The sequence below is a fragment of the Heterocephalus glaber genome, unplaced genomic scaffold (genome assembly GCF_053883595.1).
Source record: "Heterocephalus glaber isolate CG9 unplaced genomic scaffold, H.glaber_assembly_v1.0 deba00001452, whole genome shotgun sequence".
Classification (NCBI taxonomy): Eukaryota; Metazoa; Chordata; class Mammalia; order Rodentia; family Bathyergidae; genus Heterocephalus; species Heterocephalus glaber.
Window position 1 is genome coordinate 2,210,616 of NW_028258302.1, and position 27,148 is coordinate 2,237,763.

A 27,148-nucleotide genomic window follows, 5' to 3' on the forward strand; every position below is an offset into this window, starting at 1 on the left:
CTTTATAGAACAAGAAGGTTAGAAGTCAAAGTACCTGGCTTGCCCAAGGAGGATAATCTCATAGGAGACCATTTCTATATAAAGGTGAAACTTCTCAGGACAAAGGTGAACCAAAGTAATACCATGTTTCCTCACTCCATTGGAATAGCAGGGGAGGTTTCCTTCATATTGAGCAAAGAAAAAAGAAAAAGGAAAGATAACTTTTGCTTACTGGCCAATCTTTTTTGTTTGTTTGTTTTTGTTTTTGGTACCGGAGATCAAACTCAGGTCCTTATGCTTGCGAGGCAGGCAGTGGAACCACTGAGCTAAATCCCCGGCCCTTACTGGCCAATCTTTTCACAGATTTTGTGGATGGTTGTATATCATATCAGTTTAACCCTAGATACCTGGAAGAATCAGATAGGAGTCTTCTCTGGAAGAAGGTACTTTTTCCCTAATTTTCTAGATGAGCAGTATTTTCATTTTCAATGAGCAGTATAATCAGAAATAGTAAGGCATACAAAAAAGAAAAGCATGATGAAATAGAAACAACTGGTAGAAAAAGTCTCACAAATTCTTTATGTGTTGTTAAGTATAGATTCAAATAAAAAGTTTTACTTATTATGTTTATAGAAATAAAGGTAAGCTTGTAAATATCTTCAATGAATGCATAGTAATTAAAAGTGGCTTGGCAAATTTGAAAAAGATGAAACAAGACTTCTAGAATTAAAACACTAAATTTCTAGAGTAACCACAAGAAGAATAGAAGTAAGATATCTAACATTCCAGTTAGTTGGGTAAGGCCCATCTGCCACATAAGGTCACAAGAAGAATGAAAGTAAAATAAATGATAGGAAAATGCATACTGTCAAATAAGAGCAAAACATGAGATAAAGCAGACCTTATGGTTAAAAGCATTTCTTGGAGTATATTATTCTTTTCACTGGGAAAATATTACATTTTGAAATTTGTATGTACCTAACTGCAACATACTGAATAAGGAAAAAAAATGACAGAACTACAAAGAGGAAGAGAAAAGACCACACTCACAGCTATATTAAATGAGAACTGCTATGACATCATAAAGAAGAGCTAGGTGCTGTTATTGTAAAGTTTATGATAAAAGTATAGTAATAGCAACAACATGGTATTACTTCAAGAGTGAGTAAATAGTCCAACAGAACAAACAGAAATCCTCGAAACTCCACTGTATTTGTGGACTCTTGATGTATTACAAAGGAGACACTAAAATAAAGGTGCACTTTCCAGTAAATGGCACAGGCACTCATTAATATGGATATGGAAAATGTAATTTGAGTCACTTTACATAAGAAAATCAATTTCAAAAAGATTTAAATCTTAAAAGTGATTTAAATCTTTCAACATTGAAAAAGAAATTTGTAAGCTTTATGAGGACAGACCATGTCCATTTTATTCACCACTGTGTCCTAGCATCTTCTACAGTGTCTAAAACCAAAGATGTAGCACTCTGAGTACTATATACTAAGTACTTACAACCGTTCTCAAATGATAACTACTCACGTATGGGAGGAATTCACATAATAAACCAAAAACATTATTTCTTATCTTTCTTTTGTTACTGTTATTTCCTTACACAAAAAAGCAGAGAGAGAAATAAGGGTAGTAGTTTGATGAGGCAATTATTAAAAATTCTTATTTGGTGTAGAAACTATGTGTTTAGCATTGGGCATGTTCTAAGAATATACAGAAATATGAAATAAGATCTCTTCACAAATGAGTTTCCATTCTATTTAGGAGATTGTAACAAATAGGCAAATATATTTGATAGATCTGGGCCATCTTTAAAAAATACTATTTTATGTTGTAGTAGTACATGGGAGGACAGAGATAACACTTTCAAATTTGGAAAGCTATCATAGGGGAAGAAAAGATGATCTACATGTTGAAAGAGGGTAAGCTTATGGAAAGGAAGAGAGAGAGAGGAAGATAGCATTCCAGGGGAGGGATGAGAATGAAGCATACTTTGTAGGCAAGAGAAATTTAAGGTGCTTTGGGGAACAGGACAATCTGTCCAGAATAAAATGACACAGATTAGAAGATAGATTCTTTAAGAATAAATATGAACAAATAAGTAGAAGATTCTGAAAAAGAATAGTAGTGATATAAACATAAAAGCCTTCTTGGTTGTGAATAATGTATCCATAGGAAAGTGACTAAATCAATTTGATATTGGCAGAAGATTTAGGTGGGCATCTGTGGATTTTGGGGCCCTGCAGCATTTACTCTTCTGCTGGTCATGGGACCCCAGCCTTGTCCTATTACCTGGAAACAAGGTTGAAGAACACACCACAGAAGAGAGCACTGCAGAGAAATGGAGAGAATCCGCATCCAGGTGATATCACTTGGGTCACACCTGGTTTTTCCTTCATTTTGTATGGTATTTTCAGTTGGGTTTGTCATTTGGAAATGAAAGAATCAAAAGTGAGATGAGAATAGACAGAAAGATGAGGAGAATGGAATGGAGAATCCAGAAGCAGACTGGGCATACATATGGGGATTTCACTTCATTGGACACTCCTTGATCCTTACTCTGGATGTTGTCCAAACACCTAAAATTGGGATATCCCAAGACTCAGGCCTTGGACACGTTACTCATTCTTAGATGAACTTGTTTGGTCTTGCGGTATGAAATATCTATTTGTACATGGCTCTTAAGTTTATATCTCCAGTTTTCATCATTATGTGAGATTCAGACCCATATATTTAGTTATCCACTAAGATTCTCTACTTCTTGTGTCTAAGAGAATCTGAAACTTAACATGTCCTCTACCAAACTCCTGACATTTAATCTCCCCTACTCCAAACCTGCTTCTTTCCCTGTACTCTCAGGCTTATAAAATGACACCACCATCCACCCATTTCCTCAGGCCAAAAGCTTGAGAGTTGTCCGCAAGTCTTTGCTAAATGCATGACTTCCACATTTAGGCCATTAGCAAGTTTGTTGCCTCTGCCTTCAGAGCATGGCCTGGATCTGTCTGCTTCTCCTTACCTTCGCCATTCTGAATATGGTCCAAGCCAGTACTATCCCTTGCTTGTATCATTGCAATAGTTTCCTGACTGAACTCTTGTACTTTTTTTTTTTGCATTCTTGTAGTTTATTCTTCTACATATAGTAATTAGAGCAATATTTAAATAATAAGTCAGATCATTGTCTCATCAAAATCATTCTTTTAAACCAATTTTTCCTATTACATTTAGAATACCCTAAATCATTATCATGACTTATAGGACCCTGCACAAGCTGACCATTGTCTAGATTTATAATTTATTGTCTACTTTTCTTTCTCTCATCACTTTCCTATAGTCGTACTGGCCTCTTTATTCTTCCTAGAACATGACAAGTATACCTCAAGACCTTCACATTTCTTCCTTTGTTTTTTGGTTCATTCTCTCATCTTAAGTCTCTGATCAGATATGACCTTCTCAAAGTAGCCTTCTCTATTATATGTATAATAGTTCTTCTCTTTCCTCCCTCAGGCCCTTAGTCTATTTTATTTTTCAGAACACTTGTTTATCACTATCTTGTTTATTGTCCATTCTCTTCACTAAATGAAAACTTTATGAGGCAGGACTATTATCTTATTTCATCTTATATTCCTAATACTAGAATAACGACTGAATCATGGTTTGAGCCTATGCATATTTTTGAATGACTGATTAAATAAAATTCATATATGATATTGTATTTTATCATGTTGTAAGACCTTTATTATTAATAAATGCTTTTAGAGATTCGGTTAGACATTTAAAAAGATGTATCCTTAATTAGATGATTAGCTTTATGCTAACATATTTGAAAATTTAGATGAAATAAAACAAATCTGACACATGAAAAAATAGAAAACATAATAGAACTATAACTACTAAAGAGTTGGAATCATTATTAAAGACCTCACCAAATAACACAAACACACAAACTGTAGACTCAGTCTCTCCAGTAAAGCCTTCTAAACATTTTCAAGGAGTAATAACAGGAGTCTTACTCCTTCAAAGAATATAAAAAGAAGTGATACTTCCCAGATCATTCTCAAGAAAAATCATCATGTCACAACTTGGCAAGGATATTAAAACAAACTTAAAGACCAAACTTTTAAGGACATACAGTATAGAAATCTTAAACAAAGTATAATCTGTATGAATTCATCAATAAAAGGGATATTATATCATAATCAGTGGGATAGGCTTTAGGAATTCAAGAGTAGCTTAGTATTGGAAAACAAATAAAAATAATTCCCCACAGTAACAGCACAAAAAAGAAAAATACAGTCATCTCAGTAGATGCAAAAAAAAATTCTTACAGATTCATGATTTTTAAAAGTCTTAGTAAAGGAGATTCCTTAATCTGTTAATAAGTACCTAAAAGAATATTAAAAAATAAGTCAAATCTATAAATAGTTGGTGGTGAAACATTGAAAGTCGTCTTTCTGAGATACTGCTAACAATACATCTATTTAACATTTCATTAGAAGTCCTAGCCATTGCAGCAAGGCCAGAAAAAGAAATAAAAAACATATGGTTTGGAAAACTGTTACTGAGAGACAACATGACTATGTGTATAGAAAAACCCAAGGACTCTGTAGACAAACTATTGGAATTAATAAATAAATTTACCAAGGTTGCTGGATACAAGGTCCATATGTTAAAAAATCATTTGTGCTTTGTGGGTTTGGGCATGGGCACCTGTATTCTCAGCTACTTGAGAGGCTGAGCCAGAGGATCACTTGAGCCTATGAGTTCAAAACTAGCCTGGACAATATAGCAGGACCTTAAAAACAAAACAAAACAAAATGACCTTAAAAACAAAACAAGATGAAAATCAATTATAGAAAAAATAGAAAATTAAAAATTAAAAATCAAGAGTTATAAAAGTTTCAAAAACTCATCAGATTTGTAGGAATAAATGCAATAAATGTGGGCATGACCTCTAAACTAAAAACAATATGACATATTGTGAAAATTTAAAGAAGTCTTAAGTAGATGGAGAGATATACTATGTTCATAGACTGAATGACTCAGTATTGTAAAGATGTCAGTTCTTCTCAAATAAATTTGAAATTGTGCAAGGCATTCAGAATTCTAGCAGGCTTTTTAAATAGATACCAAGAAACTGATTATAAGATCTATATGGAAAGGCAAATGGTTGACATTAGCTAAGACAGTTGTCTTAATCACTTTCCTCATCACTGAGACACAAATCCAGATATGTACAATGTAGCTAAGTTTATTTTGGCTCATGTTTTCAGTCCATGGTTGCCTGGCTCCAAGGCAGAAAGGTCATGATGGAAAGGCCTGGCAGAGAAAAATTGCTCTTGTAATTGCTCTGCCAGAAAGCAGAGAGAAAAGGGAGGAGCTATGGAGGGAGATTTACTGTTCCAGGTCATATCCCTAGTGACTTGTCTCTTCCAACCAGACCCCTCCTCCTAATAGCACATTTAGCTGTGAATTTATCAGTGGATTAATCCATTGATGGGTATACTGCCCCCATGATCCAGTTACCTTCCTAAAGCCCTCACTCTTAATATTTGAGGCCTTTGGAGGACATTCTAGACCTAAGCCATAGCAGTCCACTCTTTTCTCCCCAAAGACTCATGTTCATCTTATGCAAAATGCATTTAGTCCATCTGTAGGAGTTGACAAAGTCTTAACAGATTCAGAGCCTTAAGAGATTGCTGAAAAGTCCAAATTCAAAGTATCCTCTGAGACTCAAGGCAAACACTTAGCTATGAGCCTGTGTAAAAAAAAAAAGAAAGTTAAATACTTCCAACATACAATGGCACAGAGTAAACATGTGCTCTCCAAAAGGAAGGAACAGGAGCATATAAAGGAATTGGATCAAAACAAGAGCACAACCTAGCCAGGCAAACATTAGATCTTGTAGCTGTGTGTCTAGCACTTGGGGAACTTGTGATGAGATTTGAGTTCTAAAGGGCTCGGGCCACACTTCAATTATGGTATTGCTGGCTGCAACCCTCATGGCCTCTCTCTGGGGTTGGCTGTGCTCACTACCTGTGGCTTTCTCAGATATTCCACATTTCTGTTTTCTCCAACATCCTGGGGTCTCTAATTGCACCTTGGGCTTCACTCTCTTAGCTTCACACACTGCCTTCTCAAGAGAACTGCCTTGCCTCCCAGGTCTTCTTCTAAAATCTGGATGGAAGCCTCCCTGAACCACAACTCTTGCATTTTGCATGCTTGTAAAACTAGCACAATTGAATGGTACCAAAGACTGCTAGTACTTCAAGCAGTAGCCAGGCCCTTCTTGGACTATGGTTGCAGAGTTCTCTGAGTGCTTGAATAGCTGAGCACTATGAAATGAATCCTAGGGAACCAATCTCCTACATAGCCTTTCTCAAGTAGGGCACCCTGGACTCTCTTCTCTAAGCAAAGTCTTTCAAAGAGTTTACTTATACCCTTTTACACCCTTGAGCCAGTGAACTAAAGTCTTGCTGATTACTGAGATGCCCTCCAGCCATCTTTCCTATTGTTCTGATGCAAAGTGCTTTTCTTTTTAATGGTAATCTTTTCAGCTACCACACTTTCCATGGCCTCAACTTTTTAGGTGCTTCCTTTCTGATAAAACTGGACTTTTACATTTGCTTTTGCTTTAATATTTGCTCCTGATTCTGAATATAAATCTAGATAAAAACAGTGATCAGTGCACATGCCACAGTTGAGCTGCTTTGAAATTTCCTCCACCATATTAATTAGTCTGCCACCCTTAATCTCAGTCTCCTACAAATTCTCAAGACATGGACAAAATGTAGACCAATTTTCTGGCAGAGCATAACACTCATGGCGTGTAGCCCAAATGCCAGTGGAGTCATTGTTCCCAACTGAAACCTTCTGAGCCTGGTCTTTACTGTCTGCATTTCTATCAGCATTCTAGCCTTCTGACCTCTAACCAGAATCTCCTCCTATCAAACTTAGGGTTTCTGTACCCATCATCTCAAAATCTTTCCAAACTCCTCACACAAGCCAGTACCAAAGGCTTTTGACACATGGTCAGGCACAGTCATGGCAGCATTCCCAGTTACCTTGTACAAATCTGTCTCAATCACTTTCTTCATCACTGGGACATAATACCAGACACCCACACCTTATGGGAGGAGAGCTTATTTTGGCTTACATTTTTAGTCCATCATTGGCTGATTCCAAGGCAGAAAGGGCATGGAGGAAGGGTCTGTTGAAGGAAAGCTGCTTATATTGTGGCATCCAGGAAGCAAAGAGAGACAGGATGAGCCGTAGAGGGAGATATACCCTTCCTAGTCACACTACCTCTTCCAACCAGAACTCACCTCTTAACAGCACATTCAGCACATTAATCCACTAATGGGATCCAGTCACTTCCAGAAGCTCCACCTCTGAACATAGGAGGCTTTGGAGAGACATTTTAGATCTAAACCATAACACTAATCCTGCAGAATAAGAAGAAAACTGGGAGAATTTGTAACATCAGATATTTGGACTTATTATAAAACTATTATAGTCAAACCAGTATAGCATTTATCCTAGAATAGACAAATGGCCCTGTCAAGGAGGAAATAGAGTTTTTCCTCAATCCTGATGAGTTTTTATTGGGATAGACCCCTATAACAAAATACAAATTAATAAGATTAAAATAAGCAAGTTTATTAATGTAGGCACCACAGTCACATGGTTAAAACCTCAGTGAAAACTAACTCAAAGCAGTGGCTTAGAACAACAGCTCATATGGAATCTTTAACAAAGAACAATAAATTTGTAGAGAAGTGAAAGGACAAGAGGAAGTATTTTCAGCTCATAAGGGGAGAAAATTAATGAGAAAGTAAATATATATGGGAGGAAACTATGAGGGAAGGGTTGTTTGTGGACTCCTCTGATGCTGGTTCAGGGTTGATATAAATCCAGAGCTGTCTCAAGTAAAGAAGAATCTGTATCTTGCCTGGAAGGTAGAAAAATAAGGGAATAGGGAGAGCTTTCCCTCTGTTTATTGTTCTTAATTTCCTTTAGCTAAAAAGTAATTTTTATGTTAAAGAGGCACATTTTGGAGTGACATATTCTTGTTTCTTTCAGCCTAGTGGAACAGATTAGAGAGTTTATAAAGAGAATCCCATATGATCACCAGATTTACAAGGTAACAATAAAATGTGGAAGAGAGAACATGATTTCAGTAAATAGGGCTGGTTCAATTTAATATCTATATGGCAAGAAATGAATACTAACATTTTCCCCAAAGAATTCACAAAAATCAATTTCAGTTTCATTGTAGATTTACATATGATAGGTAAGACAATTTCATGAGGAAATATAAGAGGATATCTGTGTAATCTTAGAGCAGGCAAATATTTCTTAAGACACAGAAGTACTAACTACAAAGGAAAATATTAATAAACTAAAGTCAAGAACTTCTGATCATCAGAAGGTGCCATCGAAAGAGTGAAAGAGCTAGACAGAGAGTAAGAGAAGATACTATAAAGATCTCCCACAAATCAATAAAAGACAAGTAACCAAGAGGAAATGAATGAAAAACTTGAACACTTTATACAGGGGATGTTCAAATGACCAATAGCTAAAAAATGTACTAAAATTTATTCAATTGCACTAGTTCTCAGAGAAATGCAAATTAAAACTACAACATTTAGATATCCACTAGAATGGCTAAAGTTAAAAAGCCAGCCAATAGTAAGTGTTGACAAGAACATGGAACAGTAGGTCTGTCATACTTTGTTGGTGGGAGTATCAACTAACAGCACTAAAGGGAACTGTTTGAAAGTATCTACTGAAGTGGACCACACACATGACTCATACCTCAAATTCCACTACTTGGTATCTAGTCAACAGCAATATGTTTATACATTTACCAAAAGACATGGGTAAGAATGTATATGGTATTTATATTATTCATATTGACCTTAAACTAGAATCAACCTACATTTCTGAAGATAGTAGAATGTTTTAAAAAGTCATATGTGGGAGATTAACATGACTGAATAGAGAGGGAGCCACATTGAATGTACTCAGAGAAAATCAATTATAAAGAGGCAATTGGAAGAAAGGGAGGGACATATAACCTGATGCCAAAATTAATCAGAGATAAGAGACTAAAACATAGGCATAGGAATTTATAAAAAGGTGAAGCAATCCACAAGCCTGCCTGTAGAACCTCCACCTGCACTCAGCGCAAGAACTACCATTCTGGGAAGTTCCCAGTAAGCGAATGGAACCCCAATAGCATAGCAGAATTGAACCATACAGATAGACTTGGGATATAATCCCCTTTGCCCTTTTTTGCCCTCCTCCAAACAGAGAACATTGCAGCCTGCCAGCATACAAGGGCAAGTGACAGGGAAACTGCTCCCTCCACAATGGTCTGCCAGTTTGTTCTCAGACTCTGAGAGGATAAAAAGCAACCTCTGAGTTGGGAGCTGTCAGGAATACATTGAGTGTGAGCGAGCCCTGAGATCTCCAGGGAGAAACACACCATTGGAGCAGAGCAGTTAAGGCTGTGTGCCGTAGCTGCTAATTGGAACCATTGCAGACAGGGAGGAGAGGGACAGCAGCAGCAGCAGCAGCCCTGGAAGTGGTAGTAATTCCAACCTCAGCACTCCCACCCCCTCCTTACACCTAGCAGCATGAGAGAGAGGAGAGAGACATGCTAGCAGAGTGGAACAGAGGAGGCTGTTCAAGAACCAGGAGGGACCAGCTATATGTGGTCTTGGGCCAGCCCTGGGCTGTCTTTGTCTAGGGGATCCTGGTGTTGAAAACCAACAGCAACTAGGTGAGCAAGGGCCTCGGAGATATACAGAGTAAGGAGACTACATGGAAGGGCCACCAACAGACTCCCAGAGTTGCTGATTAAAGACTCAGACCCCAGCCCTCACAGTCAGAGGCCAAGGTAAGCCTGCAAGTCTTTGGAGCTGAAAGAGCAGAGTTGGTGCACGCCAACACTACTGTAGGCTGGATAGGAGTGCCCTGCACCCAGCACTAATCCTACTGCAGACTGGGTGGGGTCACCTAGCACAGATTTGGGCTCTGATTTAGACACTATCACAGAAATGAAGACACTAGAAGATAGCTGAAGGCTTGTGATCAGAGAAATTTCATTCTCTCTCTCTCTCTCTCTCTCTCTGTCTCTCTCGGATTGTTTAGGTTTTTATCTATGTTGTTTTGTTTGTCATTGGGTTGTTCCTACCCCCCCTTTTCTTGGCTGTCTTTTGACTTTTTGGATTTTCTCATGTGAGTGAACATTGCCCTTAGTTTTTCTGGTTTGCTTTTGTCTTCCCCTGCATTGTTTCTTTCCTATCTTCTTCTCCAGTGTCCCAAAGCTTGGGTAACTTCCTTTGTCCTTCAGGCTTGCTTCTAATATCTTTCTCTTCATTTGTTTCTCTATTTTTCCCTTATTCCGTTTAATTGCCCCTCCAGGGATCACTCTTCTAAGGGGAATACAAATTCCTGGTTTGTATTGGATTCTGTTATATAAATATAGATCTTGCTCCTATGGTTAATAGTACCAAATTAATAATTACTACAGGTTGTCAGTTTCTAGGCTGTGCTTGATGCTATTGTTATTGGCAATTGTACTACTTTAGCCAGTGTGCCATACCTGTTGTGATCAGTAGTGCTTCCTTGTATAACAACACTGTGATTGACTGGGGTACCAAAGGACTGGGTATTGGGCCAAATAGACAGCAACTTCTCATCCCTAACAAAGTGGAAAGGTGGGATCTTGAGACAGCAAAGAGCCAGCTGCACCTAGAAGACATCTCTGAAGAATAGTCATTTCCTAGAGAGGGATCAATACTAGTGATAAAGCTACCTACCATAAGCAATTTACAAGCATCAACACAGAATACAAATCTTAAAAAATAAAAAATGACAAGACTCACAAGCAAGATGCAACCCCAGACCTCCAGCCCACCCAGGGCAAGTCCAGGAGACAAAGATGTGGAAGAAATCAAAAGCTACAAACCTCAATTTTCTGAAATGGTAACAGTGGAAGTACCAAAACAGATGAATGAGGCTATAGAAACAAATCATATCAGAAATAATTTCTCAGGTAAAAAAAGAAATGATGATCACAGTGAAGGGCTTGGTTAGGGAATCTAGAGTAGGCAGAGATTAAAAAAAATAGAGAAGCTTAGGAAAATGATGGAAACCATGAATGGTCAACATAAGAGAGAAATACAATTCATGAAACATTCAATCAGATATCCAGGAGATTAAAAATTCTACTGAAAGTATACACATCTGAATAAACCAATGTAGGGACAGAAAATCAGATCTACAAGACAGGTTTGTGGTTAGGAATGATGAAAAGAAATATTTCTTAAAAATAGCAAAGGACCATGAAAAATCAATCCAACAGTTGCAAGATGGTGCAAAGAACAACGTAAGATTGATCAGAGTCAAAGAAAAAGTAGGAGATAGCACAGATGACATAGAAACCTCTTCACAGAAATAATGGCAGAAAACTTCACAACCATGGAAAAAGAATTTGACATAAAGATAAATGAGCCATATAGGACTTCAATTAGCTATGACACCCCCCTCCCCAATTACACCAAGGGCCAGGGATTTAGCTCAGTGGCACCATGCCTGCCTTGCAAGTGCAAGGTCCTGAGTTCGATCCCTGGTAGCAAAAACAAAAAACAAAAAACTACACCAAGGTATATAATAGTCAAGATTCCAGAAATTCAGCACAAGAGAAGAATACTAAAAGCTATTAGAGAAATCATCTACAAAGGAAAGCCCATCAGTATCACAGCACACTTCTCAACACAAACCCTTAAGGAAAGCTTGGAGTGAAGTACTTCAAATCCTAAAGGAAAACAACCTTTAACCCATACTGATATACTCCATAAAACTCTTTCAAAATTGATGGAGAAATAAGATACTTCATGACAAAGAACACCTAAAGAAATTCATGAGCACCAGACCAGCTCTAGAATGCTGAAGAGTATTCTAGAAAGAGATAATGAAGATTTACAATTCCATGAACACCAATAGAAAGAATCTACCAGGTAGAGTATGCAATCAAACAGAGGGGAAAGAAAGGAAACTAACAACAGGAAAATGATATGAAAAGGATAAGTCATTATATATCAGCTATAACTGTCAATGTAAATGGTCTCAATTCACCAATCAAAAGAAATAGACTGGCAGAATGGATCAAGAGACAAGATCTAACAATATGCTGTGTACAAGAAACACATTTAGCTCAAAACGAAATTCATAGGCTGAAAGTCAAACAATGAAAAACAATATTTCATGTAACAGGAACCCAGAAAAAAGCAGGGACAGCTATTAGATTTGCAGACAAAGCAGATTTCAAGTGAAGACTGATCAAGAGAGACAAAGAAGGTCACTGTGTACTTGTTAAGGGAACAATCCAAACTAAAAGATAACAATCATAAATACATATACACCAAATACTCATGTACCCCATTGTATAAAACAAATATTAATGGACATGAAAAATCAAATAAGCACTAACACAATTGTAATGGGGGTTCTCAATACCCCATTGCCACAAATAGGCAGATCAAGTAGACAGAAACATCAATAAAGAAATATCAGAACTGAGCAAAAACTGTGAACAATTGGACTTAGTAAATGTCTATAGAGTGTTCTACCCCACAACATCAGAATACACATTTTTCTCAGCTGCTCATGGGATGCTCTCCAAATTAGACCACATAATAGCTCATAGAATATGCTTAAGTAAATGCAAGTAATTGAAATTATCCCATGCATATTATTAGACCACAGTGTAATGAAATTGGAAATTAATGTCAAAAGAAACCACAAAAACTTGATAAACACATGGAAATTAAATAACACCCTTCAGAATAACCAATGGGTCACAGATGAAATTAAAGAGGAAATTAGACACCTTCTACAATTAAATGATAATCCAATACAAAAAACTGGAACTTATGGGACGCAAAGAAAGCAGTTCTACAAAGGAAATTTATAGCAGTAAATTTACACATCAGAAAAACAGAAAGATCTCAAATAAATAACCTAATATTGAAGTGTAAGCTTCTAGAAGGAGAGCAAATCAAGCCCAAAGCTTGTACAGGGGAGGAAATTATATAGAGCAGAAATCAATGCAGTTGAGACTAAGAAAACAATAGACTCAAAGAGTTCATTCTTTGAAAGGTTAAATAAAATTAACAAGCCCTTAGCCAATGTTATCAAAAAAAGAAAAGACTCAAACAATTCAACTAGGAAGGAAAAGGGTGAAATCACAATGAATCCTGCAGAAATCCAGAAGATCATTAATACTTCCTTTGAAAGCTTGTATTCAGATAAGATGGAAAACACAGAAGATATAGACAGATTCCTAGATACAGACATATGAATTATCAAAGCTGAATCAAGAACACATAAAGATTCTAAATAACCCAATATCACAGCAATGAAATTGAAGATGTAATTAAAAACCTACCAACAAAGAAAAGCACAGATCCTGATGGATTCACTGCTGAATTTTACAAAAAATTTAGAAAAGATCTAATGCCACTACTCCTCAAACTGTTTAATGAAATTGAAAGGGAAACAATATTCCCAAATGCATTCCTGGAAACAAGCATTACCCTGATACTAAAGAGAAGGATCCAACTAAAAAAGAGAGCTACAGGCCAATCTCCCTAAAAAATATAGATGCAAAAACCTTAATAAGATACTGGCAAACAAAATGCAACAAATCATCAAGACGATTATACACCATGACCAAGTAGGATATATCTCAGGGATGCAGAGATGGTTCAAGATACAGAAATAAATATAATACACCATATCAAGAGAGCCAAGGACAAAAATCACATGATCGTCTTAATAGATGCACAAAAAGCATTTGATAGAGTCCAACACCCATTTATGATGAAAACTGTTTGGAAAATTAGATGGTCTTTATCTTTTTTCCCACCATTAAGTTTATTGGTACATTTTAGGTATAAAATACATTTACATACATCATTGGGATCTTGTACCATTACATGAGTATCTTGATTCTTATTTTTATCCCCTTCCCCTGCCCTTTCTTCACCCCCTCCACCCTTTCCTATTTGCAAAGACTTTGTTTCCATTTTTTTCCTTTTCTCATATTTTTTCTTTTTCCTTCTTTCCTTTCACTTACCCCTCCCACTTCCCCTGCTCCTTTAGATCTTTACTTCCTATTACACAGTATCAATTATACAGTTTTTAAATTAAAATATCAAGACCTAGGAGACCACAAATGTTACATAATTTAAAGGGATATAGAAAGCATATTTTGAAAATCTGTTTTGAAATAGATTTGACAACTTCTAAGAAGTACCTTGGAAGACAAATTAATGAAACTAACTCTGGAGGAAATATAAAATTTGAATAGCCCCTGGTAAAGAAAGTATATTCCTAGCTTAAAAACCTACCTATATGACAACAACAGGCTCATATATATTTTAACTGATAAATTAGATCAAACATTTAAAGCAGAAAAAAAAGGAACACTTCTCCCCTCATTTTAGGAAATCAACATTGTGCTAATCCTAAAACTGGATAAAGACAATAGAAGAAAAAAGTATGAACATAGATAGAAATTTGTTTAACAAAACAAACTATTAGAAGTCAGATCTGGCAGTATGTAGAAAGTGGTTTTATTATAGGGATGGCAGTGTTGGTTCAGCATTGGAAGATCCACCCCCCAAAAGTCATCATTTTAACAGAGGAAAGGAAAAAGCCATATGATCCTGTCACTAGTTGGAGAAAAAGTATTGGACTAAATTCCACAGCTGTTCATGGTAAAAGCTATCAGGAGCCTAGAAGTAGAACAGAACCTTCTCAACAGATTAAAGACATGTACTCCATACTTCCAGCGAGAATGCCTTATATGAATGAAGAAGATACAATGCTTTCTCCTTAAGGTGGGGAACAAGGGCAGATATACTTACTCTTCATCTGTCATTAAACTTTGAAACATAGGCCCAAACCAAAATAGCCTGGCAATAAAATGACACATTTAGGATAGGATTGGTAAGGTAGAAGCAAAATGTTTTTATGTAGATGAAGTGATCATCTACAGAGAAAATACTAAGAAATCTCTAGGAGCCCCTAGAACTTGTATTTGAATTTAGCAGGATTAGAAAACACAAGGTATATATAAAAATTCAGGTCTATATATACTTGCTATAAATGAAGAATTGGATATTGAAATTTAAATGTTATGTAGCAGTACAAAGGACCTAGAAAAGTTAAAAAGAAAAAGAAAAGAAAAAACAGTGTTGGAAGACATTTAGTACCTAATTTTAAGAGTTCCTCTAAAGCTAGAGTAATCAAGGGAGTGTTGGTGTAAGGAAAGACATATAGATCATTGGAATAAAACAGAGAATCTAGAAATAGAACCACACATATATGGTCCACTGAGATTTGAAAGATTATTTATCATTAACATTTTATAAAACATAAACTCAATTCAAGAGCAGAGGAAAAGATAGTGTTTTCAGCAAACGGCACTAGAACACCTGGTATCTGTATATAAAAAATTACCCTCAACCCTTTATTTCCATACATAAAAATAACTTGAAAGGATCTATGAACCTAAATATGAAAGACTAAAACTATAAAACTTTAAGAAGAAATTATAAGGGAAAATGTTCATGAATTTAGGGTAGACAATTTCCTAGGATACAAAAAACATGTATAAAAGAAAGAAATTGATAAATGAGATTCCATCAAAATTTAGAACTTTAAATGACATCATTAAGAAAATGAAAAGTAGTCCTTAAACAGACCATATTTATAATTCATATAACCTAAGACCAGAATATATAAAGAACACTTACAGCTCATTAATAGACAACCCAGTTAAAAAGTAGACACAAGAAAATGATAAATAGCCAGTACACATACATATTGACTTATCATTGTCATGACTTTTTCTTTTTGTTGAATTCTCCCCCTTTGTGTTTAATTTCTTCTTTAAAAAATTAATTTTATTGGTACATTTTATTGGTACACTTTAGTTTACAATTCGTTTACATTTATCATTGGGTGTTTGTACCTGTACATGATATATCTTGGTTCTTATTTTTTTCCCCATTACCTGTGTGCCCTTCACCCCCTCCACCCTTCACTATTTACATAGATTTCATTTCCATTTTTTTTCTTTTCTCATAGTTTTTCCTTTCCCTCTTTTCCTTTTGTTAAAATGAAAAGTAGTCCTTAAACAGACCGTATTTACAATGCATATAACATATGACCAGACTATATAAAGAACTCTTACAGCTCATTAATAGACAACCCAATTACAAAGTAGACACAAGAAGATGATAATATCCAGTACAGCACAAGGAAAGGTGTGCAACTCTAGAATCAGAAAAATACTAATCAGTACAATAACAAGATTGAATTGTACACTCATTAAGGAGATGAAGCTAAAGTTTTAAAAGCCTTGTCATGACTTTTTCTTTTTGTTGGATTCTCCCCCTTTGCATTTAATTTGTCACGCCCAATGGATTCATTCTGCTGGGCTTCCTGGGGTTGTGATCCTCATTGTCTTTTCCTAGGATATTGTCTAAAATTTTTTGGAGTGCTGGTTTGGTATTATGAAGTTCCTGAGGTGCTCTTTATCATGAAAGTATCTTATTTCCCCATCAATTTTGAAAGATAGTTTTGCAGGGTACATCAATCTGGGTTGGAGCCTGTTTTCCTTTAGGGCTTGAAATACATCACTCCAAGCTCTTCTTGCCTTGAGGGTTTGCATTGAGAAGTGTGCTGTGATTCTGATGGGCTTTCCTTTGTATGTGATTTGTTTCTTTTCTCTAACTGCTTGTACAATTTTGTTCTTTTGTTGGGTTCCTGTAATCCTAACTGTTATATGCCTATGCGTAGATTTTTTTTTTGATCAAGGCTAGTTGGAGTCCTATATGCCTCACTTATGTGTATGTCAAGTTCTTTTCCCCTGCTTGGGAAGTTTTCTGCCATCACTTCTGTGAACAGTTTTTTTTATGTCATTTGCATTCTCTCTTGTTTCTTCATTGACTCCAATCAGTCTTATGTTATTCTTCTTTGCATCGTCTAGCAGCTACTGGATTGATTTCTCATGTTCCCTTCCAATTTTAAAGCAATTTTTCTTTTCCTGGTCACTAATTGCAATCTTATCTTCTATATCTGAAAGTCTGTCCTCACATTGGTTCATTTTGCTGCATAGACTTTCGATGGAGTTTTTAATCTCCTGGAAATCTGTTTGTATGTGTTTTATGGATTCCATTTGTTTCCTATGTTGGGATTCCATCGTGTTCTTCAGCTCCTCTATTTTTTAAATCTGTGTACTCTCTAGGTTTATTAATCATGTCTTGTATTATGAGCACAATCTTTGCTGTTATCTGAGAAATTATTTCTGATTTCATTTTTCCCAGATCCTGTTTTGTTGCCAGTTCAGAGAGTCCAGGTGGTTGAGTATCAGATTGTTCCATCTTGTTTCCCTTTGGGGTTGCTTTAAGTGATCTAGAAGTCTGTTTTTGAGGCTTGTTTACATGTCTTCTCATTTCCATGGTGGAGCATGCAGTGCTTCTGGCACCCATGTGGCTCACCTTCTCTGCCCTAGGAGCGTGGAATGGTGGCAGGGGAGCCTCCTTCCAGGGGCTGGAACTGGCTCACCTTCTCTGCCCTAGGAACATGGAATGGCAGCAGGGGAGCCTCCTTCTGGGCACTGGGACTAGCTCAGCTTCTCTGCCCTAGGAGCATGGAATGGTGGTGGGGGAACCTCCTCCTGGGCACTGGAGGACACAGTTTTCCTCCTTGGCTTTAAACCTATCTGAGATTGTCTTTATCTTAATCTGATAAAAGCCATCTATGACAAACCAACAGCCAATATCACATTTATGGTCAAAAACTGAAAGCTTTCACTCTAAAATCAGGAAAGAGACAAGGATGCCCATTATCACCACTCTTATTCAATATAGTTCTGGAAACATTAGCCACAGCAATTAGACAAGGGAAAGAAAGAAAAGGAATAAGGATAGGAAAGAAAGAAGTTAAATTATCATTATTTGTGGATGACAAGATACTCTACATAGAAGATCCCAAAAACTCCACCAAAAGACTTCTAGATTTAATAGCCCTGTTCACTAGCACAGCTGGACACAAAGTCAACACTCAAAAATCAGTAGCATTCCTGTACACAAATAACAAATTCACTAATAGAGAAATTAGGGAAACCACACCTTTCACAACAGCATCCAAAAAAATGAAATACTAGAAGTCAAACTAATGAAGGAAGTAAACGACCTTTACATTGAAAACTCCAGTACTCTGAAAAAGGAAATCAAAAAAGGTATAATAAAATACAAAGATATCCCTGACCAAAGTGTATAATAGATATTGGGAAATGGGAAGAAAAAGTTCAAATGGGAAGAGGAACAAGGGATGGGGAGGGGGAAATGCAGAAAGGGGGAAAAAAAGAATAGAAGGAAAAAATGAAAACAAAGCTTTTGTAAATAAGGAGGAGAAGTGGGGTTGAAAAAGGGGAGTAGCATGGGAAAAAAAGAAGCAAGATATATCATGTACAGGTACAAATTCCCTATGATGAATGTTATTATTATGTATATCTAAAATATACCAATAAAATGAAGGAAAAAAAATAAAAAAGGAATATATGCCACCATGAGAATAAGTAATCTGTAACTATGTGTAAAAAACATGGATGACTCTCACAAGTACACCACTGAGAAATAGAAGCCTGACACCTAAAGGTACATGGCTGACCTGTGTGATATAAATGGGGGTGGTGGTTACCTGGAGAAGGTACTGCCTGGAAAGCAGAGTTAAGGGGACCTTATGAGTGTTATTGTGTCTGCTTCTTGATTGGGGGAGTAAAAATTTATCAAGCTGTACCTTTATGTTTTATACCCTTTTGTGTATGTGTTTTATATTTCATTATAATTTCATTTAAAATCTGATTCTTCAGTTCTTAAACTGAGGGAAATTACAGGAAGAATTTTTATTTAAATGTGAAATGAAAGGTTCCTAATTAAATATGGGTGAGCTTTTTTATAATCTTGGAACCATGAATTAGACTGCATACAATTAAAAATTTATTTGAAATCAACAAGAGAATGGTAATAAAACCAAAAGGTAAATAAACATCAATCTGAGGAAAATATTTGTAAAATAAAATATATTAAGTATTAACAATCAGATCATTATATATTAAAAGATTGATAATTCCTGGTATTGCTAAATTTTGGTGAAATATAGTCTCATGCCTTATTTGTGTTAGTCAGGTTTCTATTACTATTATATATACCAGAAATAATCACTTTATAAGAGAAGACGTTTATATTGGCTCACTGGTTTGGCAGTTTCAGTCCATGGTCAGTTGTCTCTGTTGCTTTGGGCCTATGGCAAGGCATCTCATCACAGTGGAGTGTGTGGCAAGACAAACTGCTCACCTCAGGGCTAGGAAATGGAGTCGGGGAGGGGCCCATATCTGCCAATCCCAGATCACACAGTCCTAGGACCTAAGTATCTTTCAGTAGGCACTGCCTCTAATGGTTCTACCAAAGTTGCCATCCTGGTAACTAAGCCTTTAACAAATGTGCCTTTTGGGGACATTCCAAACCCAAACTATAGCAATATTGTTGGAATTTCTATAGCATTTTTTGAGGTGTTTGGTAAGACCTTTTAAAATTTAAAATGCACATTCTGTTTGGCCTAGTGGTATCTTTCTGGGAGTTTTATCTCAGGAAATATTTGTATATACACATAGGCATGTATATCAGGATATATTTATTAAAACATTTATGTAAATCTAAAGTTGGTAAGACTTTAAGTGTGTAATAGTAGAAGACAGGTTACATAGGGTACCCTGTTTAAATTGTCTCTGTTAGAGACTGAGGGTTATTAGTTCCAACTGATAAAATCAGATGGCCAGGAGGTGTTGATCCCAAAGAGTAAGAAGATGAATATTTGTGAAGTGTGGTATAAAGAAATATATATTTCATTGGAAAAATCTGGGAAAATATATACCAAACTATTAATCATGATGGTGAGGTTATGAAAAATTTCACTTTCTAAGTTACCTACTTAACACTTTTTATAGTAAAGAGCACATTACTTTTGTAAGCAGAAAATAACTAAAATTACACAAAAGCAAAATAAAATTATTTATACAAAATGGCCCCTTATAATTTAAAATATTCACATACATGTATTAATATAGTAGAAACTATGCCAAAATATTACCCTGGCTATCTTTTTATAATTATTGATTTAAAATTTATTTTTATATTTCTTTATATTTCCCAAATTCCTTATAGTATATATATGTTGATCTAATAATCAGAAAATGCTAATTAGGAGTCTTTGATTTTTGTCTGTGTTTTACTGTCTTCATGATAAGAACCTAACTCCTAATTAAAACATATCTTTCTCCTCCTGCCTGCCTGCCTGAGTTTATCTGCTGCTCATTTTCCATGTGCACCCTGCATTTCATTTTTATACATAAAACAGGTACTTTCTCATTGGAAATAATTTAAACAACATAGAACATATGGAGAAAAAAATGTAAAAGCCCTAATCTTTTCTTGTACATTCACTCACCTGTGTGTGCTCATATCCAAATACAGTCTTTTAAAAAACAAATGACTTAATCCCTTGCATTTAAACCACATTCTGTTATTTGCTGTTCCTTAAACTGTTCATGCTATTTCACCCCAACATGACCAACCAAAGTCAGTTTGCCCTTTCCAGTCTCTGTGGAACCAGTCGTTACAGCATCTAATTATGTGATGTTTTTATTAAGGACTTTACATGGGGAAAATTCAAAAAGAACAAAACATGAAAGCAAAACAGACATAACCATGGCCACATGGGGACCTTGGGGAATGTGGCCAGATATTATTTCTGATTGTTCACTGAGATGGATCCTTCCCTTCCCTCCCCTCCCCTTCCCTCCCTTCCCCTTCCTTTCCCTTCCTTCTTCAGTACTGGGGATTGAACCTGGGGCCTTTGCCCAAGCTACATTCCTAGCCATTTAAAAATTTTGAGACAAGATCTTGCTAAGTCACTAAGTTGCTCTGCCTGGGCTTGAACTTCTGGTCCTTCTACCTCACCCTCCCAGATTGCTGGGATTACAGGGATGTACCACCTTGGCCAGCCCTCCATTTCTTTTAGTCATGGTATATCTCTCTACCTGGATAGCTAATGGATTTTACATTCATGGCTTCAGAAGACAAACACAATCCAGAAATCAGTGTGTGGTGTTTGATTTCCCAAGGTCTGGTCCTCATGGGGGCACCAAGGGACTCAAAAGATTTAGAAGGATGCCTGATGAGTAACAGAAGGTTTCACCAGCACCTCTTCACCCCCCTGCTCAATGTTGTGACAGTACCCTTGATGACGCAAAAAGTGAATATGTAGGGAAGAAGGAGAAGCGGCCATTATCCCCCTGGGGAGCAGCCTGTGCTTGGTGTCTAGACTAGACCAAAGAACAGTGACTGTGTAAACCCCTAGCAATTTGGAGAGCTCAAGAGCAGAGCCAGCCAAGCCCACTGTGTCACCTAGTGGGGTCCAAGGATATCCTCAAAGAGGAGATGGGGACCTCAGCATTCCCCTTCCCCCTCAGTAGTTTCATCAACTCTTGTCATTGAAAAGCATTTCAGGAGAGTCAGTGAAAGTCACAGGCAGATTTATTAAGCAGAATCAAAAAAGTGCACATCGAGAGAGGAGTGCTGGTGCTGCAGGGTAAGGCACGCTGTGTCCTGGGGTTGGGAATTTATCTGTGGTCTTGGAAGTATCCTTTAAGATGGGAAGTCTAAGATATTTTGCCTAAAAACATTCTTTGAACCCCTTGAATCTTTCTGTTAAAGTCAGATTTCTAACCTTAGGTTATCAACTACGTTAAAGGATGTGGGTATGATGGGCCTGAAAGTTAAAAAAAAAAAAAGCCTCAGGAATAAAGATGTGTAGGACAGACATGGATAACCTTGGATAGCTTTGATCAGGCCTGAAAACTATAATTTTCTTGTCTCCTTCTATCTATCTTTATTTCTTCTGTCCTGCCTCAGCTCACCTGGATTTCGGCAAACCCCTGAGGCCTTGGCCCTCACTAAGGAACCTGGGATTTAGAATTACCTCTGGGGGGATGGGGCTAGAGGAGAGACCTTCAATTACATGGACTGAATCTCTGTCAAATGGAGGATTTAAAGCTCAATTGGATAATAAGAGAGCAGTAAGTCTCCTTCTGAACATACCTGAGTTTGAGAAGTAAGAATTGTCTCCACTCCAAACAGAAGAGATTCCATTTTTCTTCTTTGCCATGGTGATACTGGCTGAGTTTTCATGTGATCAGCCACGAGCTCCAAAGATTTCTGAAGGGTGGATGGATCCAGAGAAGCCAGCTCCCCTTTTCCCTCCCTTGCTGCTTTTTGGGGGATGCCCATCACCAGCAGCCCCAGGAAAGATTTGCTGATCTTTCCTGCAAATGCAGGCCTGGCAGTTGCAGATGTGTGACTTCTTCCACTTTCTTTGGCACCTTTATGTGAGCAAGATAGGCAAAGATGAAAGAAACAAAATGGGACCTTTCTGGACTAGGCTCTATAGGAACTGAGCCTGGGACACACTCAGAGTTGATGCTGAATAACCAAGAGATGTAAATTAAAATAAATAAGCTTCTTTTTCAATGTATTAAACTTGGCAGAAGATGCTTGTTACTGAAGTGCATTAATTCAAGTGTTGGTTAAGTAATTTCCAGACTAAATTTATCATCTATTCATAGAATTTAGAGTAAATTTTGGAAATTATCTGGCAACTTCCGATCCATCAGTGTCTAGAAACTCTACTTAAATTGATTCCAGGATACCACAAGCCAATGGAAATGAGAGGGTAGGATGCAGTCATAGGACCTGCAATGGAGGAAGTCATTTCTTGTGGCAGTTCCAGGTCCTTTGCAAAGCACAGGATGTGGACATTTTTGGTTGGCCCTACTTTATTTGTGTTTGGTTATCTTACCTCAGTTTAGACTGTGCTGGCTTTGGCACAAATCCTAATCAGCACATCCCTTTCCTCTACCTTTTCCCTTCTGCTTTCCTGTGTATGCCTTGCAACCCATTCACTTCCTTGCTCTTCACTGCCCTGGATTTTTCTCTTCCTTAATGAATTCTGCCCCTTAGCCCTTAGTCCCATGCTTTTGGAGTATGCACATCCTCACTCAAGTGAAGCTCCATTGTTCCTTTTGTGACGTTCTTTTTCCTTTCCACCTTGCATGTCTCTACCAGCTGGGGAGGAGCATGGATCTTCTCTTCAGGAAATGCTGTCCTTTGGGTGGAAAAGGACTGGTTTCCTGGCAGTGCCAAAATGAAGATCCTTCTCTGCTGAAAGCAAACAAAATCCTTTTATCTGTGGAACTTCCTGTTTCCTCCCCTGACAGCAGTGCTCTTCAGACATGGGGCATCATGCCAGGGGCACATGAAATCATGGGACAAACTGGGTGCATCTTGCTGGATGTTTCTTGAAATGGAGGGGATTGTTTTTTTCTTCCTCATAAAACCTGTTGCATCAAGTAATGTGATGGAGAGCAACATAAAATTCATGTGGCATTTAAAGTTTAAGCATGAGATGTAAAACTTCTTGTTTCTGGTAAGCTTCTTTGTGTTGTCCACAAAATTCCTGGGTGCCTCTCCACTTCTCTGCTGTGGTGAAGTATTTCCATGGGGAATGTTGAGCAGCACATAAAGCATTCCCTATAAGTGGAAGACCACTGCTGGTTTGACCCAGCAAATTTGGCATCTTGGTCTGATTTAATGAAGTTGAACAAATTTTGAAATATTAGTAGAGGGTTCTTTTTCCCCACCCCTTAAAATTTCCCTATGGCTCTTTTCTCATTGTTAGCAATTTATTGCTGGAAACATTTAGATTGTTATAGCAGGAATGATAAGTTAGGGCTCTTATCAAGATTTCAAATATCTATAATTAAAAATTTATATTAGAGAAGCAAGATTTTTCACTTGTAAGGGTTTGAGTTTGGATATCAAAAGCAAATCTTTGAAGAAATGAAGATGTGTAGGTTGAATTGTGTCCCTCAAGGTTCAGATGTTGATGTCTTAACCTCCACTATCCCAGAATGTGTCCTTAGGGTCTTTACAGTGGTAATCAAATTAAAATAAGTTACTATGGTAGCCTCTAATCCAGTATGACTGGTATTATTAGAAAAAATAGAGATTTGGACTCAGACTCCATAGAGGGAAGGCAGTGTGAACAGACATAGAGAAAGAGGGCCATCTACCAAACAAGGAGAGACACTTGGAACAGATACTTCCCTTGGCCCTCAGAAGGAACAAACCTTGCCAATTCTTTTATCTCAGACCTTAGCCTTCAGAACTATAGACTATAGATTTCTATTGCTTGTTACCCAGTTTATTTCAGCCCTAGCAAGCCAGTATACAAGATATAATATTACACCAGAAACATCAGATTTGAAAATAAAATGTGTTATTGTTTAGATCTAGAATGTCCCCCAAAAGACTCATGTGTTCAGAAATGGGGCTTTTAGAAAAAGATCAGCTCATGGGGTGCTACACTTATCAGTGGATTAATCCACTGATGACTCTATAATTGAATGTGCTCTTAGAAGGTGGGGCCTAGTTGGAAGAGGTGGCTGACCCTCCATGGCTCTTCCTTCTCCCTCTGCTTCCTGGCATCAGGACATGAAGAGCTTTCCTCCACCATACCCTCCCACCATGCCCTTTTTGCCTTGGAGCCAGTCAACTATGAACTGGATCCTCTAAACACCATGAGCCAAAATAAACCTCTCCTTCCTTAACTTGAATGTTGAGTATTTTGTCTCAGTCATGAGACAATGACTAAGACATCATATTTCATCAAATTTAATGTCTTAGTTCATTCAGGTTGTTGTAACAAAATACCATAGACTGTGCAGTTTAAACAACATACATTTATTTCTCACAACCTGGAGGCGGGAGTATAAGATTAGGGTACATTTGGGTTCTGGTGAGGGCCCTGTTCCCAACTTGCAAACAGCTACTTTCTCATAGTATCCTAGAGAGGGATTAGGGGAGAGATGGCACATGCTCTGTTCTTTTCCTTTCTTACAAGAGCATCATGGGCTTCTACCTACATGACTCATGCAAATCCACTTACCTTCTGAAAGTCTCTCTTCCCAATACCACTACATTGAGGTTAGGGGTTCCACCTGTAGTCTTTGGTGAGGCACACAAATTTAATCCATGACATCTGAGATATCACCACTCGCAAGGTACACCCCAATGTAAGAAATGTACATATCTTAGAATCAATAAAAGAGGCAGTATAGATGAAGAGAAGAAGTACTTTGTTCTGTAAACTAGCTAAACATGGCCTATGCTAGGGACAGAGAACAATCAGAGGCAAGTTGCTAGGGCTTATATATTCATGAGTTCATGGGAAGAGTCCCAGTTGCCACCATTATTATAGTGTGCTGAGCCTTGGTGTGTGTGTGTGTGTGTGTGTGTGTGTGTGTGTGTGTGTGTGTGTGAGAGAGAGAGAGAGAGAGAGAGAGAGAGAGAGAGAGAGAGAGAGAGAGAGAGAGATATGAATCCAAGAGCAGGGAAATCCCCATCTAACTTCCCATTCTCACTATCTCCTAGGGTGCAGCCCTGCAGAGAAATCCCTGTGTCCTCATGGCATGGCATCAGCAAGAGTACAAGGAGGCAGGGAGTACATCTGTTTAAGACAAAATGGTAGAACATGACAGCATTCTAAACTTTTGGCCCTAAAGATAGTTTTGAAGTGCAAAGAGGTAGGTGGAGGGAGAGACTGAGAGTGAATGAGCCAGTGAACCCAGTGGAACCTGTAGTTGAGATGAAAAGGCTGCTGATGACCCCTCTGTCCTGATAATTGGCTGATGTGGGACCATGAACATCATTGAAGGACTCGATGTGGAAAGGGGCCAATCACCCAAGATCAGGTGGAAGAGAGCAGGTGATGCAAGCCAGAAAAGGCCCCTGTCCCCAAATGTCTGGGCTACTTTAGGTGAAGCCCTGGCAAAAAAGATGACAGTGGTGTAATATCTTGAGTGGACCAAGGTAAGTTTGAAATGATTAATTTTACCCAGAAGTGACTGGGTTTACCTAGAAATAACATAAATTAAATTTCTGACTTTGAAGGGAATTGGAGGCCCATGCAGAAATTAATTCTTCTTACACAGAAAAACTGTTTTTGACTTATACACTTGAGTCTAGATTTTGTAATGTTTTACTAGCACATTAATTTTCACCTGTAACCCATGACCTCCAGCTTCACATTATAAGGGCTTACAAGGCACTCTGAAACTCCTTACATTATTTAAGAAAAGGAAATAAAAAGCTGATTTGTGTTACTAGAAACGTAGCAAGATTTGTGGTTCAAGAAAAGAGAAAGAAGTACCTTCATTTGCTTACTGTGTGCATTCATTTGCCTTCCTAGAACCCACTGAAGTGACAGTTAAAGATATATAGGGGGAAAAAAAAGAACCATGACAGCCCCCAAAATAGGAGGCTGCACTCTGTGTAGAGACAGATGAACTTTCTGCAAGATGGAAACTAGATGGGCTTTCCATTCATTATTTCAAGAATACAGCATACAAAGGAAACCAGCCTAGCACTGTAATGGAGAATTTGTCCGAGGTGGGAAACTTCAGATTAGACTCCATGCTAAGTACTGATACATACAGAGGATCAGAGTAAGCTTTGAGGCAGCAGCATGGGTGGTTAACTGGAAAGATGTCCTCAGATCATTTTGGCTAAGAAGCTACTTCCTTTCTGGGATGAGTATACAACAATTTGAATTCTAAGAATTGTTTTCTGAACTTGTGAAAGATTTTCTAAGGGACAACCCCAGACATGAAGTTGGGACCAAGGAACAGTGTAGAACAATTATCTTGGAGTAGAACCAGCAGATAAAAAAGGAAAAACCAGAGGGTATGGAGTTCCAAATCTACCTGTCTGCTCTCTGCCTACAATACCAGTGAGAAGGATCTCTCTGTGCAGTCTGCTCTCACATTCAGAGCAAATATCCCTTCCTAACTGCAACAGAATGCACATTAACTACCTTCACAAATCTACAAAGTCATCCACCAATAAATATAAATGGTCACCTAATGACCACCATACATCTGAGTCAAAACAGCATA

At 37.5% G+C, this 27,148-nt stretch overlaps 1 protein-coding gene and 1 long non-coding RNA gene across 7 annotated transcripts in view; both read left to right on the forward strand.

The window, feature by feature from the left end:
• The window catches only part of Hivep3 (HIVEP zinc finger 3), a 466,671-nt gene that overhangs the window by 9,185 nt on the left and 430,338 nt on the right, over nucleotides 1-27,148 (forward strand). The gene's annotated exons all lie outside the window — the stretch shown is intronic.
• The window catches only part of LOC147827179 (uncharacterized), a 36,766-nt gene that overhangs the window by 7,146 nt on the left and 2,472 nt on the right, over nucleotides 1-27,148 (forward strand). The window contains exon 2 of the long non-coding RNA XR_015452716.1: nucleotides 1-27,148. This exon is cut by the window's right edge and continues 2,472 nt beyond it. This is a non-coding gene — a long non-coding RNA (uncharacterized LOC147827179).